Consider the following 15,605-nt stretch of genomic DNA (forward strand, 5'->3'; position numbering starts at 1 on the left):
GTACAAACTACAGGTAATGCCTTCCACGTAATGTGTACGTATTTACCATTCTGTAAGAACAACTTAAAGATAGCCCGAAAAACAACAGCACGCATATCACAATCACTGAAAATGTAACGGCTCTAGACACAGTCTAGACACGTATCACCATCCTTTGGGCTCGGCTACACGTGAGAATATTTTGCTCCCAGACAGTCTGGTACTCTCGGATAGAACTCGCAAAACTGTTTACTCTACGGGCGAGTTTTTGCTGATAGTTACTTGCGACTACTTCTGTGCCAGTCTTGCTAGAGCAGATGTCGGAACCATTTACTCACAGCAGGGTGGGTGATGGGTGTGTGAGAGAGAGAGAGAGAGAGAGAGAGAGAGAGAGAGAGAGAGAGAGATGAGTGGTCACTCTCCGCGAAATTTTTCAGTCATAGTTCTGTGCGTGAAGGAAGAGAATGCGATGTAAGAGTATCGGACTGCAGCTGGATTTTTAATTCTTATAGGGGCTATGAGACCACGTAAACGATCGCGTTCGTGTTGGATAACGGTGGATTAGACGGAGTGATGATTTTGGAGCATGCAAGAATATCATCGTAGAGCTTGTGATGGAAGATTCACAACAATATCGAAATTTTACGAGAATGACAGCGATAGAGAGGGAAGAAATACATCTTACAGTGGAACCCAAAATTACCAAGCAAGACACTATTATGCCTAAATCCAATATTGTTAAAAGGTAAATGGCAGTTTTACAGGTTGCAAAACGATTATTTTCAAACACAGCTCCACACGTTTCTCTATGTTAATTAATATATATATATTATAGAACTACTTTGCCTGATTCCTTACATTTCGGATATTCTGGTGAAGTCCTTCTGTGAAGTTGTTAAAAACAAAAGCCATTCCAGCTTTGGTTCAAATGGCTCTGAGCACTATGCAACTTGACTTCAGAGGTCATCAGTCGCCTAGAACTTAGAACTAATTAAACCTAACTAACCTAAGGACATGACACATATCCATGCCCGAGGCAGGATTCGAACCTGCGACGTAGCGGTCGCTCGGCTCCAGACTGCAGCGCCTAGAACCGCACGGCCACTCAGGCCGGCATTTCAGCTTCGCTTCTTATCTCAGTTCCAGTAGTCCAGTAACTGTACATTCCATAACGCCTATCTTCCCTCGTAAAGACTAATGATATGCACAGCTTCGTGCAGAGTCCACTTCCTGGCAGCTATTTTCACCTCTTTTTTGCCGACAAATCGCTAACATTCCTTCGCCGCGCGTATGCATCGCGACAGCGTGACGACCGTCCCGACAACGCCGGTACACGTTTATAGAGCAGTGAGTTGCAGTGTTTAGGTGGCGTAGTGAATAACGCGCTGATCTCTCATTCACATTTTCATATGGGCGCAGGATCGAGTCTCCTCGGTGACAATTTTTTTCGTTTAAACTCTGTATAACATGTATATGATGCTTTTACAAGTTCATTGCTGCGTTAAATTGTTTAAGTCTAGAACTTTCCAAATAGGACAACTGCTTCAGCTGTGTGCGTATGAGGTGAAACAGGCGTTTTTTTTTCGCTCAAAAACATGCCACGGACACAAATTATGGTTCGCAACACGCAGTTTCGTGAATACTTTCATGTAATGTGTGCTTTAGAACAGGAAAAATATATTATCGAGATGCGGTAGCGTAAAAACTGAAATATGGCACAAATTCTGGACGCAATATGACCGCTCAACATTCACGGAGTACTCCCTCCCCTCCCGACAGTGGTGGCATACTTTTTCTTGTCTGAGAGCTGCGGCGATCGGCTCTCGCGAGATGGAGGTTGCTATCTACACGAGGTCTAAACTCGAAGAGCGCGACCATCCGAGATCCTGCCCCACAGTCGGATTCTGCTGGTGAGCTGACTCCCGGCTCCGTTTATACGGCACGTATTACTCATGTAAGTCCTCGGAGAATGAAAAACACTTACTCTTAAATATCTATCGACATAGGAGAAGACGCCTAGTGCCACTCTCTGACTTCCACAGACAAAGTTTACCGAGAAATATGTTGTTGTTGTTGTTGTTGTTGTGGTCTTCAGTCCTGAGACTCGTTTGATGCAGCTCTCCATGCTACTCTATCCTGTGCAAGCTTCTTCATCTCCCAGTACTTACTGCAACCTACATCCTTCTGAATCTGCTTAGTGTATTCATCTCTTGGTCTCCCTCTACGATTTTTACCCTCCACGCTACCCTCCAATGCTAAATTTGTGATCCCTTGATGCCTCAGAACATGTCCTACCAACCGGTCCCTTCTCCTTGTCAAGTTGTGCCACAAACTCCTCTTCTCCCCAATTCTATTCAATACCTTCTCATTAGTTACGTGACCTACCCATCTAATATTCAGCATTCTTCTGTAGCACCACATTTCGAAAGCTTCTATTCTCTTCTTGTCCAAACTATTTATCGTCCATGTTTCACTTCCATACATGGCTACACTCCATACAAATACTTTCAGAAACGACTTCCTGACACTTAAATCAATACTCGATGTTAACAAATTTCTCTTCTTCAGAAACGCTTTCCTTGCCATTGCCAGTCTACATTTTATATCCTCTCTACTTCGACCATCATCAGTTATTTTGCTCCCCAAATAGCAAAGCTCCTTTACTATTTTAAGTGTCTCATTTCCTAATCTAATACCCTCAGCATCACCCTATTTAATTCGACTACATTCCATGATCCTCGTTTTGCTTTTGTTGATGTTAATCTTATATCCTCCTTTCATGACACTGTCCATTCCGTTCAACTGCTCTTCCAAGTCCTTTGCTGTCTCTGACAGAATTACAATGTCATCGGCGAACCTCAAAGTTTTTATTTCTTCTCCATGGATTTTAATACCTACTCCAAATTTTTCTTTCGTTTCCTTTACTGCTTGCTCAATAAACAGACTGAATAACATCGGGGAGAGGCTACAACCCTGTCTCACTCCCTTCCCAACCACTGCTTCCCTTTCATGCCCCAGACTCTTACAGCTGCCATCTGGTTTCTGTACAAGTTGTAAATAACCTTTCGCTCCCTATATTTTACCCCTGCCACCTTTAGAATTTGAAAGAGAGTATTCCAGTCGACATTGTCAAAAGCTTTCGCTAAGTCTACAAATGTTAGAAACGTAGGTTTGCCTTTCCTTAATCTTTCTTCTAAGATAAGTCGTAAGGTCATTATTGCCTCATGTGTTCCAACATTTCTACGGAATCCAAACTGATCTTCCCCGAGGTCGACTTCTACCAGTTTTTCCATTCGTCTGTAAAGAATTCGCGTTCGGAATATTTTACCCAAGAGGACGCTATCAACATTTAATCATACAGTAAAGCTGCATGCCCTCGGGAAGAGTTACGACTGTAGTTTCCACTTGCTGTAAGCCGTTCGCAGTACCACAACAGCTATGCCGTTTTGGTTAGTGTTACAGGGCCAGATCAGTCAATCATCCAGACTGTAGCCCCTGCAACTACTGAAAAGGCTGCTACCCCTCTTCAGGAACCACACGTTGGTCTGGCCTCTCAAAAGATAACCCTCCGTTGTGGTTGCACCTACGGTTCGGTACGGCTATCTGTATCGTTGAGGCACGCAAGCCTCCCCACCAACGGCAAGGTCCATGGTTCATTGGGGGGGGGGGGGGGGGGGGGGGGCGAACAGGAATCAGAGAAAATAATGAAATTTGCCTTACTGAGCTAATATAGAATAATCGGAAGGAAACATTATTTAATTTATAGGTAATTTGGAGCTATAAAGGCTGCGAAATTTCGTACACAGAGCTGAAACCCCTGGCAGCAATAACGCCTCTAACACGGCTGGGCACCGAGTCCAGTTACGTTTGGATGACAGAAACCGGTACGACTTCAGCTTCAGTTCTGTGTCACAGTTCGCCTGTCTTAGTGGCCAGCGAATAAAAGCGTGATACTCTCTCAGTATCGTATGAGCAGATGTTCTAACGGGTGAGAGATTGTGAGAACATGGTGGACAGGGCAACAGCTGAACTACTCCTGCAATGTGGTATGTTACGTCAGCACACGTCGCATGGTGCCTAGCATTTTTTTTACTCCCGTTTAGGCCCATTAGTGGTCACGTCAAGTAGCTATAAAGCAATAATAATAATAAAATACACGGTCCAGCCACATTAATATGACCACTGCCTATGTTTGACGTCAATCGCAGACTGCAGTGAGCGGCACTAGAAGTGGAGGGTATTATAAAACGTGTCAAGGGTACGCGGAAAAAAGTGCAGTCGTTTCGTAATGCAGAAACGGAGCGATTTATCTCATGCCCGAAACGACATGATCACTGACTTCTTTCGGGCCATGGGTGGCAGTTTTTACGAAGCGGCTAAGTTTGTAAACTGTTCGCGTGCCGCCGTGGTTGAAGTATACCGGGATGGCAAAACGGCGCTATCCAAAACCGTCGCCCGGGCAACTGTGGCGCACCACTGACCATAGACGACATGGGTGAACGACGGCTGCGGAGAAGTGTACGGGCGAATGGACGTGCAACTGTTGAGCAACTGACCGCCCAGATCAACCAAGGGGCTACCAACAGTGTCTCCTCAACGACCGTTCAGCGAACGTTGCTGCGTGTGGGCCTCTGCAGCAGGCGCCTGGTTCGTGCACCCACGCTGACTACTATTTATCTGCGACGAAAGTTGGAATTTGCACGCCAACACTGCAACCGTACGTCCAATGAGTGGCGACAGGTGGTCATTTCAGATGAATCACGTTTTATGCTCCATTGGACAGATGGCCTTTGGCGTGTACGTCGCGAAACGTCTGAAAGGAAGCACCCTGCAAGAGTTAAGGTCTGGGTTAATGATTACGTGGCAGTCCCTGGATGATTTCGTCGTCCTATAAGGCGCAATGGATCAACACAAGTATGCATCTACCCTTGGAGACCATGTCTACAAGCAGATTGATTTTCCAAGGCACGATGGTATCTACCAGCAGCACAATGCAACGTGTCACACAGCTCGCAATGTACGCTTGTGTTTCGAAGAGCACTACAATGAGTTCACCGCACTCCCATGGCCATTTAACATCCCGGATTTAAATACAATCGAAAATCTGTGGGACCGCCTCAACCGAAAAACCTAGCGCAGCCGGCCACGGCACTGGAGTCGACATGGCTCCATAGCACAGTCGGTACCTTCCCGAACTTCACTGATCCTCTTCACGCACGTATTCGCAGCGGTCCGCTCTGCAAAAGCTGAGTGTTCAGGCTTCTGACATATAGTCTCTTTAATATGGTTGGACAAATGGTTCAAATGGCTCTGAGCACTATGGGACTTGACTGCTGAGGTCATCAGTCCCCTAGAACTTAGAACTACTCAAACCTAACTAACCTAAGGACATCACACACATCCATGCCCGAGGCAGGATTCGATCCTGCGACCGAAGCGGTCGCGCGGTTCCAAACTGTAGCGCCTAGAACCGCTCGGCCACTCCGGCCGGCTATGATTGGACAGTGTAATAGTAGTAATAATAATAATAATAATAATAATAATAATAATAATAATAATAATAACTGGTTCGGATAAATGAAACACACTAGCAACGAGAATTTACACATAAGTCAACCAGAAAAAAAACCTCTTTGGTAACAATGGCTGCAAGAAACTAGAAATGGCCTGAAACAGATGATGATCGAAGATCTTGAAATTCTGAACAGAAATAATTCCGGAAGAAGTGGTGAGGTGATCTGAAACAACACTCATATCGAATGAAACACAAACGGAAAAATCCGAAGCTAAATCAGAACTACACTATGTGATCAAACGTATCCGGACACACCCAAAAACATACGTTTTTCAAATTAGGTTATTTGTGTTGCCACCTAATGCCAGGCACTCCGTATCAGCGACCTCAGTAGTCATTAGACATCATGAGAGGCAGCAGAATGAGGCACTCCGCGGAACTCACGGACTTCAAACGTGGTCAGGTGATTGGGTGTCACTTGTGTCATACGTCTGTACGCGGGATTTCCACACTCCTAAACATCCCTAGGTCCACTGTTTCCGATGTGATAGTGAAGCAGATACGTGAAGGGACACGTAGAGCAAAAAAGTGTACAGGTCGACCTCGTCTGTTGGCTGACAGAGACCGCCGACAGTTGAAGAGGGTCGTAATGTGTAATAGGCAGACATCTATCCAGACCATCACACAAGAATTCCAAACTGCATCAGGATCCACTGCAAGTACTATGACAGTTAGGCGGGATGTGAGAAAACTTTAATTTCATCGTCGAGCGGCTGCTCATAAGCCACACATCAAGCTGGTAAATGCCAAACGACGCCTTGCTTGGTGTAAGGAGCGTAAACAGTGGACGATTGAGCAGCGAAAAAACGTGTGGCGTGACGAATCACGGTACACAATGTACCGATCCGATGGCAGAGTATGGGTATGGCGAATGCCTGGTGAACATCATCTGCCAGCGTGTGTAATGGCAACAGTAAAATTGGCCGGCCGGAGTGGCCGAGCGGTTCTAGGCGCTACAGTCTGGAACCGCGCGACTGCTACGGTCTCAGGTTCGAATCCTGCCTCGGGCATGGATGTATGTGATGTCCTTAGGTTAGTTAGGTTTAAGTAGTTCTAAGATCTAGGGGACTGATGACCTCAGAAGTTAAGTCCCATAGTGCTCAGGGCCATTTGAACCAGTAAAATGCGGAGGCGGTGGTGTTATGGTGTGATGGTGTGATCGTGCTTTTCATGGAGGGGCCTTGCACCCCTCGTTGTTTTCTGTGGCACTATCACAGCACAGCACAGCATGTTTTAAGCACCTTCTTGCTTCCCACTGTTGAAGAGCATTTCGGGGATGGTGATTGCATCTTTCAACACGATCGAACATCTGTTCATAATGCACGGCCTGTAGCAGAGTGGTTACACGACAATGACATCCCTGTAATGTACTAGCCTGCACCGTGTCCTGGCCTGAATCCTATAGAACACCTTTGGGATGTTTTGAAACGGCGATTTCGTGCCAGGCCTCACCGACCGACATCTATACCTCTCGTCAGTGCAGCACTCCGTGAAGAATGGGTTGCCATTCCCACAGAAACCTTCCAGCACCTGACTAAACGCATGCCTCCGAGATTGGAAGCTGTCATCGAGGCTAAGGGTGGGCCAACACCGTATTGAATTCCAGAATTACCGATGGAGGGCGCCACGAGCTTTTAGCTCATTTTCAGCCAGGTGTCTGGATACTTTTAATCACACAGTGTAAGTCTTCACATGATACATAGGTGCTCCAAAGAGGAAAGTAATAACAGTGCGAGAAGGGGATAGGTTTCAGATACGTGAATGACTCTAAGAAGTTTTAAATAAGAGAACACAGTAATTTATTCCGGACGGCTAGAGTTCATCACAAAGTTATCGCCAGCAGTGCCACAGGGGAATGTGGTAAGACCGTTCTTGAAGCGTCCTGTCATATTAAAACTGTGTGCCGGACTGAGACTCGAACTCGGTACCTGAGCCTTTCGCGGGCAAGTGCTCTACCGATTGAGCTACCACAGCACGACTCACGACACATCCGCACAGCTATACTACCTAATCTCCTACATTCCAAACTTCACACATATTCTCCGGCGAAACTTGTGGGACTAAAACTCTTCTAAGAAAGGATATTGTGGAGACATGGGTCGTGAGACGTGCTTGGGTAGCTCATGTGGTCGAGTACTTCCCCGCGAATGGCAAAGCTCCCGAGTTCGAGTCTCCGTCCAGCACAAAATTTTTAATGTGCCAGGAAGTTTGATATTAACGCATACTCTGCTGCAGAGTGAAAAATTCATTCTCAGGACTGTTCATGTTTTCCATATTCATAAACTATCTGAGGGATAGCTTGAGCAGCAGTAATCTGAATCTGTTTGCTAATGACGCTGTAGTTAATGGGAACGGATTGTAGGAGAGTACAGGATGACTTGGACAGAATTTCTATTTGATGCTCTAACTGTTGAAAAATGTAAAGTAATGCACATTAAGAAGAAAAACGATCCTGTAATGTTCCAATACCGCATTAGTGGTGAGCTCCTTGACACAGTAAGGTCGATTAAATATCCAGACGTAACGTTGGAAAGTCACATGAAATGGAATGGGCGCGCAAGGTCTGTACTACGGAAGACTCATCTATAAATGACATTACCTACGGAACACTAGCACGACCCATTCTTGAGTCCTGCTCGAGTGTGTATCATATCCATTAGGTCGGATTAAAGCAAGACCTAGCATCAATTCAGGGCTGTGATGCTAGATTAGTTACTGGTAGCTTGGATCAACACCCGTGTTTCAAATGGGAATGCCCGGAGGGAAAAGACGTTCTTTTCGCGAAACATTACTGAGAAATTTTAGCGAACCAGCATTTATTACAGTCTTCAGAACCACCCTACTGCCACCAAAATACAGCTCTTGTAGGGACCACGAAGATAAGATAAATCGGAGGTCGCAGTGAAGCATATGGACAGTTGCATTTCCCTCGCTCCACTTGCGAGTGGAACACGAAAGGGAAGGGCTAACAGTACAAGGTATCATCTGCCACGAACCATATGGTAGCTTGGGTGTATGATGTAGACGTAGATAATAACAGCAACAATAACCCTGCTAGTACTCATTTTCTTGCATCCGACTTTCTTATGGTAAACACAAACATTTTATTTCCACAACGATTAGCTAATTTTGACCCTTTGACCACTATTATTGTGTTTACCATCAGACAAAGATTCAAGAAATAAGAAGTAACAACAAGTAAAGCAAAGTACAACACAACAGCCTTCAGACACGCGTGTGATTTTATTTCCTTTAAATGAATGAAGCTCAGTCACGGCTCCAACAGTAGCTACTATGGATAAATTATGTAAGAAAATAAATGGCCTAGGTACACCACACAAAAAAAGCGTTATATTATAAGGGGCGTTCAAAAAGAAACGAGCCGGTGGCCTACTTACAGAAACCAGTATCTGTATGTTAGGAGTATTGAGCCTGGCTGTTGATACACTTGTCCCACTATGAGACAAGGCGTTGAATGGCTGTCTCATAAAATTCCGTGATGTTAATCAGCTCCTCACGTACAGCTAGACGTCGTCGTCCACACGAGTGCAGGAAAGGTTATGCTGACGTTCTTCTTCGAGCAAAATGGCCCCCTTCTGATTCACTTCCTGCAGCAGGGGACAACAGTGAATGCCCAGCGTTACTCGCACAACTTGACTACCCTTCGCCAAGCGATCAAATCAAAACGACCAGGCAATCTCACCAAGGGGTCATTCTGCTCCACGACAATGCAAAGCCACATACGTCCAACACAGTCGCGGCACTCCTGCAAAAATTCAAATGGGAGGTCCTAGGCCACCCTCCATACAACAGTTCGGACCTTTCCACCGTGATTATGCCATTTTTGGTCCCCTTAAAAAGGCTCTGAGGGGCAAATAATTCACCTCGGACGACGACGTCCAGCTGTACGTGCGGAACTGGTTAACATTGCAGCCCCGGGAATTTTATGAGACAGCTATTCACCGCCTTGTGTCACAGTGGGATAAATGTCTCAACAGCCAGGGTCAATACTCCTAACATACATCTACATCCATACTCCGCAAGCCACCTGACGGTGGGTGGCGGAGGCTATCATGAGTACCTCTATCGGTTCTCCCTTCTATTCCAGTCTCGTATTGTTCGTGGAAAGAGGATTGTCGGTATGCCTCTGTGTGGGCTCTAATCTCTCTGATTTTATCCTCATGGTCTCTTCACGAGATATACGTAGGAGGAAGCAATATACTGCTTGACTCCTCGGTGAAGGTATGTTCCCGAAACTTCAACAAAAGCCCGTACCGAGCTACTGAGCGTCTCTGCTGCAGAGTCTTCCACTGGAGTTCATCTACCATCTCCGTAACGCTTTCGCGTTTACTAAATGATCCTGTAGCGAAGCGCGCTGCTCTCCGTTGGATCTTCTCTATCTCTTCTATCGACCCTATCTGGTACGGATCCCACACTGCTGAGCAGTATTCAAGCACTGGGCGAACAAGCGTACTGTAACCTACTTTTGGAAGGCAGGAGACGAGTTACTGGCGGATGTGAGGACAGGTCGTGAGTCGTGCTTGGGTAGCTCAGTTGGTAGAGCACTTGCCTGAACGTCCCTAATATTTCATTTGTCAAGATGCCATGGCCTGTACAGCGATGTGGGAGAGATCAACATGTAATAGCATCTCTAAGAAGGAACATCAGAAAAGTAGCTATGGTCACAAACTATATGTACACGAACACTCAACGTAACTCGCATTAAAGAACAGAAAACTCAAACGTCTTAAAATATTCCTGTCGAGTGGCGTAGTATCGTAAGTTCGCAGATGTTAGGCTTTACATCCAGAACCACGAAGTGCAAACTTCTTATTTGTTTGAAACATCACGTAATTTTCGTTATGATGCTAACCACCAGGTTGCTTCATACTGATTAAAGGAGCGGAATTAGCTAACCCCCAATTGGAATAATAAGTTCCAGAATGAAATTTTCACTCTGCAGAGAAGTGTGCGCTGATATGAAACTTCCTGGCAAATTAAAACTGTGTGTCGGACAGAGACTCGAAGTCAGGACTTTGGCCTTTAGCGAGCAAATGCTCTACCGACTGAGTTCGAGTTCAATCCGGCACAAAGTTTTAATCTGCCAGGAAGTTTCATATCAGCGCACACTCTCCTGCAGAGTGACAATTTCCTTCTGGAAACATCCCCCACGGTGTGGCTAAGCCATGTCTCCGCAATATCCCTTCTTCAGGGAGTGCAAGTCTTCCTAGTTTCGCAGGACACTTCTGTGAAATTTGGTAGACAGGAGACGAGTTACTGGCGGATGTGAGGACAGGTCGTGAGTCGTGCTTGGGTAGCTCAGTTGGTAGAGCACTTGCCTGCAAAAGACAGAGGTCCCGAGTTCGAATCTCGGTCCGGCCCACAGTTTTAATCTGCCGGGAAGGTTCAAAAAATACGTTAGTTTCGCGTAAAATGTCTGTAGCTGGGAAACTAATCCTTCCAAGAAATTGATTTAAATGATAATGAAAAGAATAATAATAATAATAATAATAATAATAATAATACTTTATTTGAAAAGTACTTACTTTAAAGGTCACTAAACGAATAACCTCTGCTGCTTGGTCCTGCAAAAGCAAAAAGAAACTGTTTTAGATACACAGCATAAAATGAGTTACACAGCAAAAATAATCAAAAAATGAAGCAGCTGATACCGCAGGTGAGTCATTTGAACATCACAACAGAATTTTTACGATACGGATAATCAATCAAAATCAAAAGGCAGGAAATACCTATACATGTATTGTATGAGTAACAAGTGGTGTCATAGTAAAGGTACAGAACCCTTGTATCCAAGCACAAAATAGATTTAGATTTCCGTATATTCTGCGACGGGTAAGGCCACACTATGCTAGTGGGAAGTGATATAGTGTACAGCTACCACACGCGGGAACTCCCGAGCGCGCATTCAGGGCTAAACGCACACTCAAAAATGCTCCGAAAAGCGGAAATGGAGCAGTGCTTATCGAGCAAGACGTAGAAGGAGGCAGTAAAATGAAAAGAGAAGAATTCTGGCACGAGAAAGCATCAGTAGAGGAGATTTGCGTGGAACCTTCACACAGCTTCTTATACGAGGGTTCCTCAGCAGGTAAGTTACACATTATTATGGCAGGCCATGTAACTTTCGTCGAATGCAGCACTACAAATCAAAATGTCACAAATACACGACACCATTTTTCAACATAGCACCAACTCTCAGCGAATAACGGTCAGAACGTTCTATCAATCGCTCTGTTCTCCAACGACAGAAATCCGCTCATTGATCACGGAACCGTTCTAGAACCGCTGTGCGAACGTCCATCTCATGGTGCAAGATCTAAACTTCCCGATGGTCATCATCCGCGTCTTTTCGGGTTTGGTCAAATGGTTGGCACCATTTCACAATGGCTAACCGCGACATTGCAATTGGTCCATATGCCGCCAGAATTTCAAGGTGAATCTATGTCCTATTTAGACGTTATGCTCACAAGAATCGTACTGTCCCACGCTGGAGGACATTTCCAGTTGCCGCGCCATTTCATTCCCACACTGCGAAGAGCGTGTTACCCTAACGCAGCAGAACTGTCTTTGCTGGTAACTCGGAACATGTACTCTCATCAGACAATGTGCCACTCTTCTCGGGGAATATCTTAGCGTCAGACGACATGTGTCACTTTCTAAAGTCCTTATGCAGGACCACCAGCAGTTGAATACGTTCCCATGCTGACAGTGTAATAAGTTGCGTTAGTTTTAATTATAAAAGCGAAGTACTTAATATAGTGTGTCACTTCAGCCATTTCTGTAAATTGAAAAAATAAAAAATAAAATAAAACCTAAACTGGAGGTAATGTTATACCTTTTTGCTAATAGGCATAGTTTAAACTAGCTATTGCTCTAGTATTTGCCTGCAAATGGCAATGGATCTGGGTTCGAATCACGGTCCGTTCACTGTCATCATACACTGAAGCGCCAAAGAAACTGGTATATGCGTGCGTATTCAAATACAGAGAGATGTAAACAGGCAGAATATGGCGCTGCGGTAGGCAACGCCTATATAAGACAAGTGTCTCGCGCAGTTGTTAGATCGGTTACTACTGCTAAAATGGCAGGTTATCAAGATTTAAGCGAGTTTGAACGTGGTGCTATAGTCGGTGCACGAGCGACGGTACACAGCATCCCCAAGGTAGCGATGAAGTGGGGATTTTCCTGTACGACCGTGAATATCAGGAATCCGGTGAAACATCAAGTCTCCTACATCATTGCGGCCGGAAAAAGATCCTGCAAGAACGGGACCAACGACGACTGAAGAGAATCGTTCAACGTGACAGAAGTGCAACAATTCCGCAAATTGCTGCACATTTCAATGTTGAGCCATCACCAAGAGTCAGCGTGCGAAACATTCAACGAAACGTCATCGATATGGGCTCTCGGAGCCGAAGGCCCACTTGTGTACCCGTGATGACTGCACGACACACAGCTTTACGCCTCACCAGGACCCGTCAACTCCGAAAATGGACTGTTGATGATGGGAACTTGTTGCCTGGTCAGACAACTCTCCTTTGAAAATGGATCGAGCGGATGGACTTATACGGGTATGGAGAGAACCTCAGGAATCCATGGACCCTGCTTGTCACGCGGGCACTGTTCAAGCTGGTGGAGGCTCTGTAATGGTGTGGGACGTGTGCAGCTGGACCGCTATGGGGCCTCTGATACGTCTAGATACGACTCTGACAGGGGACAAGTACGTAAACATCCTGTCTGATCATCTGCATCCATTCATATCCATCGTGCATTCCAACGGGCTTGGGAAATTACAGCAGGACAATGCGACACCTCATACCTCCAGGATTGCTACAGAGTGGCTCCAGAAACAAATTTCTGATTTAAACATTTTCGCTGCCCACCAAACTCCCCAGACATGCACATTACTGAGCATATTTGGAATGCTTTGCAACGTGCTGTTCAGAAGAGATCTCCACCCTCTCCTACTCTTACGGATTTATGGACAGCCCTGCAGGATTCATGGTGCCAATTCCCTCCAGCACTACTCCATACATTAGTCGAGTTCATGCCACGTCGTGTTGCGGCACTTCTGAGTGCTCGCAGGGCCTCTACAGAGTATTAGGCACGTGTACCAGTTTCATTGGCTGTTCAGTGTACGATGTGTGGCGGAAGGCACGTAATATATCAGTCTCAGTGTCCCTCTTTTCCTGTTCCATTCGAGTTTGGTACGCGGGAAGGATACTATTGATGCTCTTACACGTGAGCCCGAATCCTGATCGTTACGCAAGATATGTATGCTTCTTCATCCATTTTACATGTACTCTTCAAATTTTATGTAGCACAGTCTTTCTAGCAAAAAAAGTTTCGCATCGCAGTTCGTTGAGCATTTCTGTAACTCTCTTACACTGACTAAACTACCCCGCAATGAGTAGTGCAGCTCTTCTTACAATCTTTCCCATCTATTCAGTTACTCCAATATTGCACGGGTGTTAGACCAACCAACAGTACTGTTCAGCATGACCTTACCTTAAACGGGGCTGGATGGTTGTGACATTTGACTCATTGAGTATCTGTACTCAAACCAAACACCGTCATTGTGCTAGCTGGACTGCAGGTAGCATTTTGAAATTCACGAGTGATTTCTTCCGCTGATTTCATGTGATATTTTACAAGCACCTTCCGGAATGCTCGATGGTCCATGTCTGTCAGAATATGAGGCCTGCCTGGTCTTGGGTTAGCTGTGGTTGTTCCTTCGCGTTTTCACTTCACAATTACATTACGAACAGTGGACTAGGCCCTGATGGATTTGCCACGTTACATCCAGTGACTAATCCACGTCCACCGTCACTACGCTCTTCTAACCCATTCTGTTGTTACTGCTTCTTTACTGCCAAATCAATACTCCCCGCCTCCTTTTTACTGGCGGGTCCGCATCACGAGACCACTAAAGATCAATTCCGCATTACACAGGGGTGCCCGGATACTTTTGATCAAGATAGGGTATGCAGGGTGGTCACAAAGAGTCTGTAAAGCTTGCAAGGGTGTTGCAGGGGAGACTGTGCTGGGAAGTGATTGTTGAGAAAAAATTCGATACGTTGCGTCGTTTCCGAGATATTTAGCACCGACGTTAGCCGATCAGGTCGTCGCGCACGCAGATTCAAGCAGCCTCCCAGGGTGTGTCGCCAGACTCGTTCTTCGTTTGGTTTCCTCACACGCAACAAACGTAGCTTTCGTTCACCTAGCTTAAATTCATCACTTCTGAAAAACGCACATTTTAACTTTAACTGGTAACGAGTATTCTAACAAGTGATAACTCAAGAGATCCACAGATGTGTGTGCCTTACCGCATTTTAGCGTGTGCGATCTGATTGGCAAAACTGAATGTCAGACACCCCGGAAACAGCGCAACGCATCGCATTGTTTTCATAACAATTATTTCTCCGCCGCCTTTACAAGCTTTTCAGACCGTTTCTGACCACCCCGCATAAATGCTGATATATCAGATGAACTAGAAAAATCGAACTGCTCGGCAACAATCTATTTTCTACTACGCTGTTGATTAAGTTCGAAACAGCTAGGGTCAAATCTCTCTTTTAGAGAGAAAGACTGTCGTACACAGCTAAGGTTTGTGAAGCCACATTCGCTAATTATTGTGTACAGTAATGATTGGGTATCTTCACTCATTCGACAGTTTTGTAGTCAGTTCTAGTTTCTGAAACTGCAAAAACCTTCCTCCACTGGTAACCTTGTAATTTTTTCCTCTAAACGCGTGATCTAGATGAACGTAATAGAATAGTTTCGCATACATTAGTTTTCATGGACAAGATTTTTAAACGTGTCTCCTCCCCCTCACGACTGATGACATTTGCAAGTAAATCGTTCTGCCTCTCTATGAATAATATTACGGCGGTATTGATAATCTCGTCGCGAACGCTTGCGTGTGTGCGTGTAAGATTCGGCCACGAACGCAGCTAATTCCAGACTTCTTGATCGAAAAATATATCCGACCTTCTGATTGGAAGCTTTTTGGTATTTTATTGCGGAGAACAGG

At 45.3% G+C, this 15,605-nt stretch overlaps 1 protein-coding gene across 1 annotated transcript in view; it reads right to left on the minus strand.

The window, feature by feature from the left end:
* Positions 1-15,605, minus strand: part of LOC124722666 — a 509,646-nt gene that overhangs the window by 358,339 nt on the left and 135,702 nt on the right. Inside the window, exon 2 of the mRNA XM_047247811.1 lies at positions 11,101-11,139. The gene's annotated coding sequence lies outside the window, so the exon portion shown is untranslated. The remainder of the gene's footprint in view (positions 1-11,100; positions 11,140-15,605) is intronic.

This window comes from Schistocerca piceifrons, chromosome X, assembly GCF_021461385.2.
Source record: "Schistocerca piceifrons isolate TAMUIC-IGC-003096 chromosome X, iqSchPice1.1, whole genome shotgun sequence".
Taxonomy (NCBI): Eukaryota; Metazoa; Arthropoda; class Insecta; order Orthoptera; family Acrididae; genus Schistocerca; species Schistocerca piceifrons.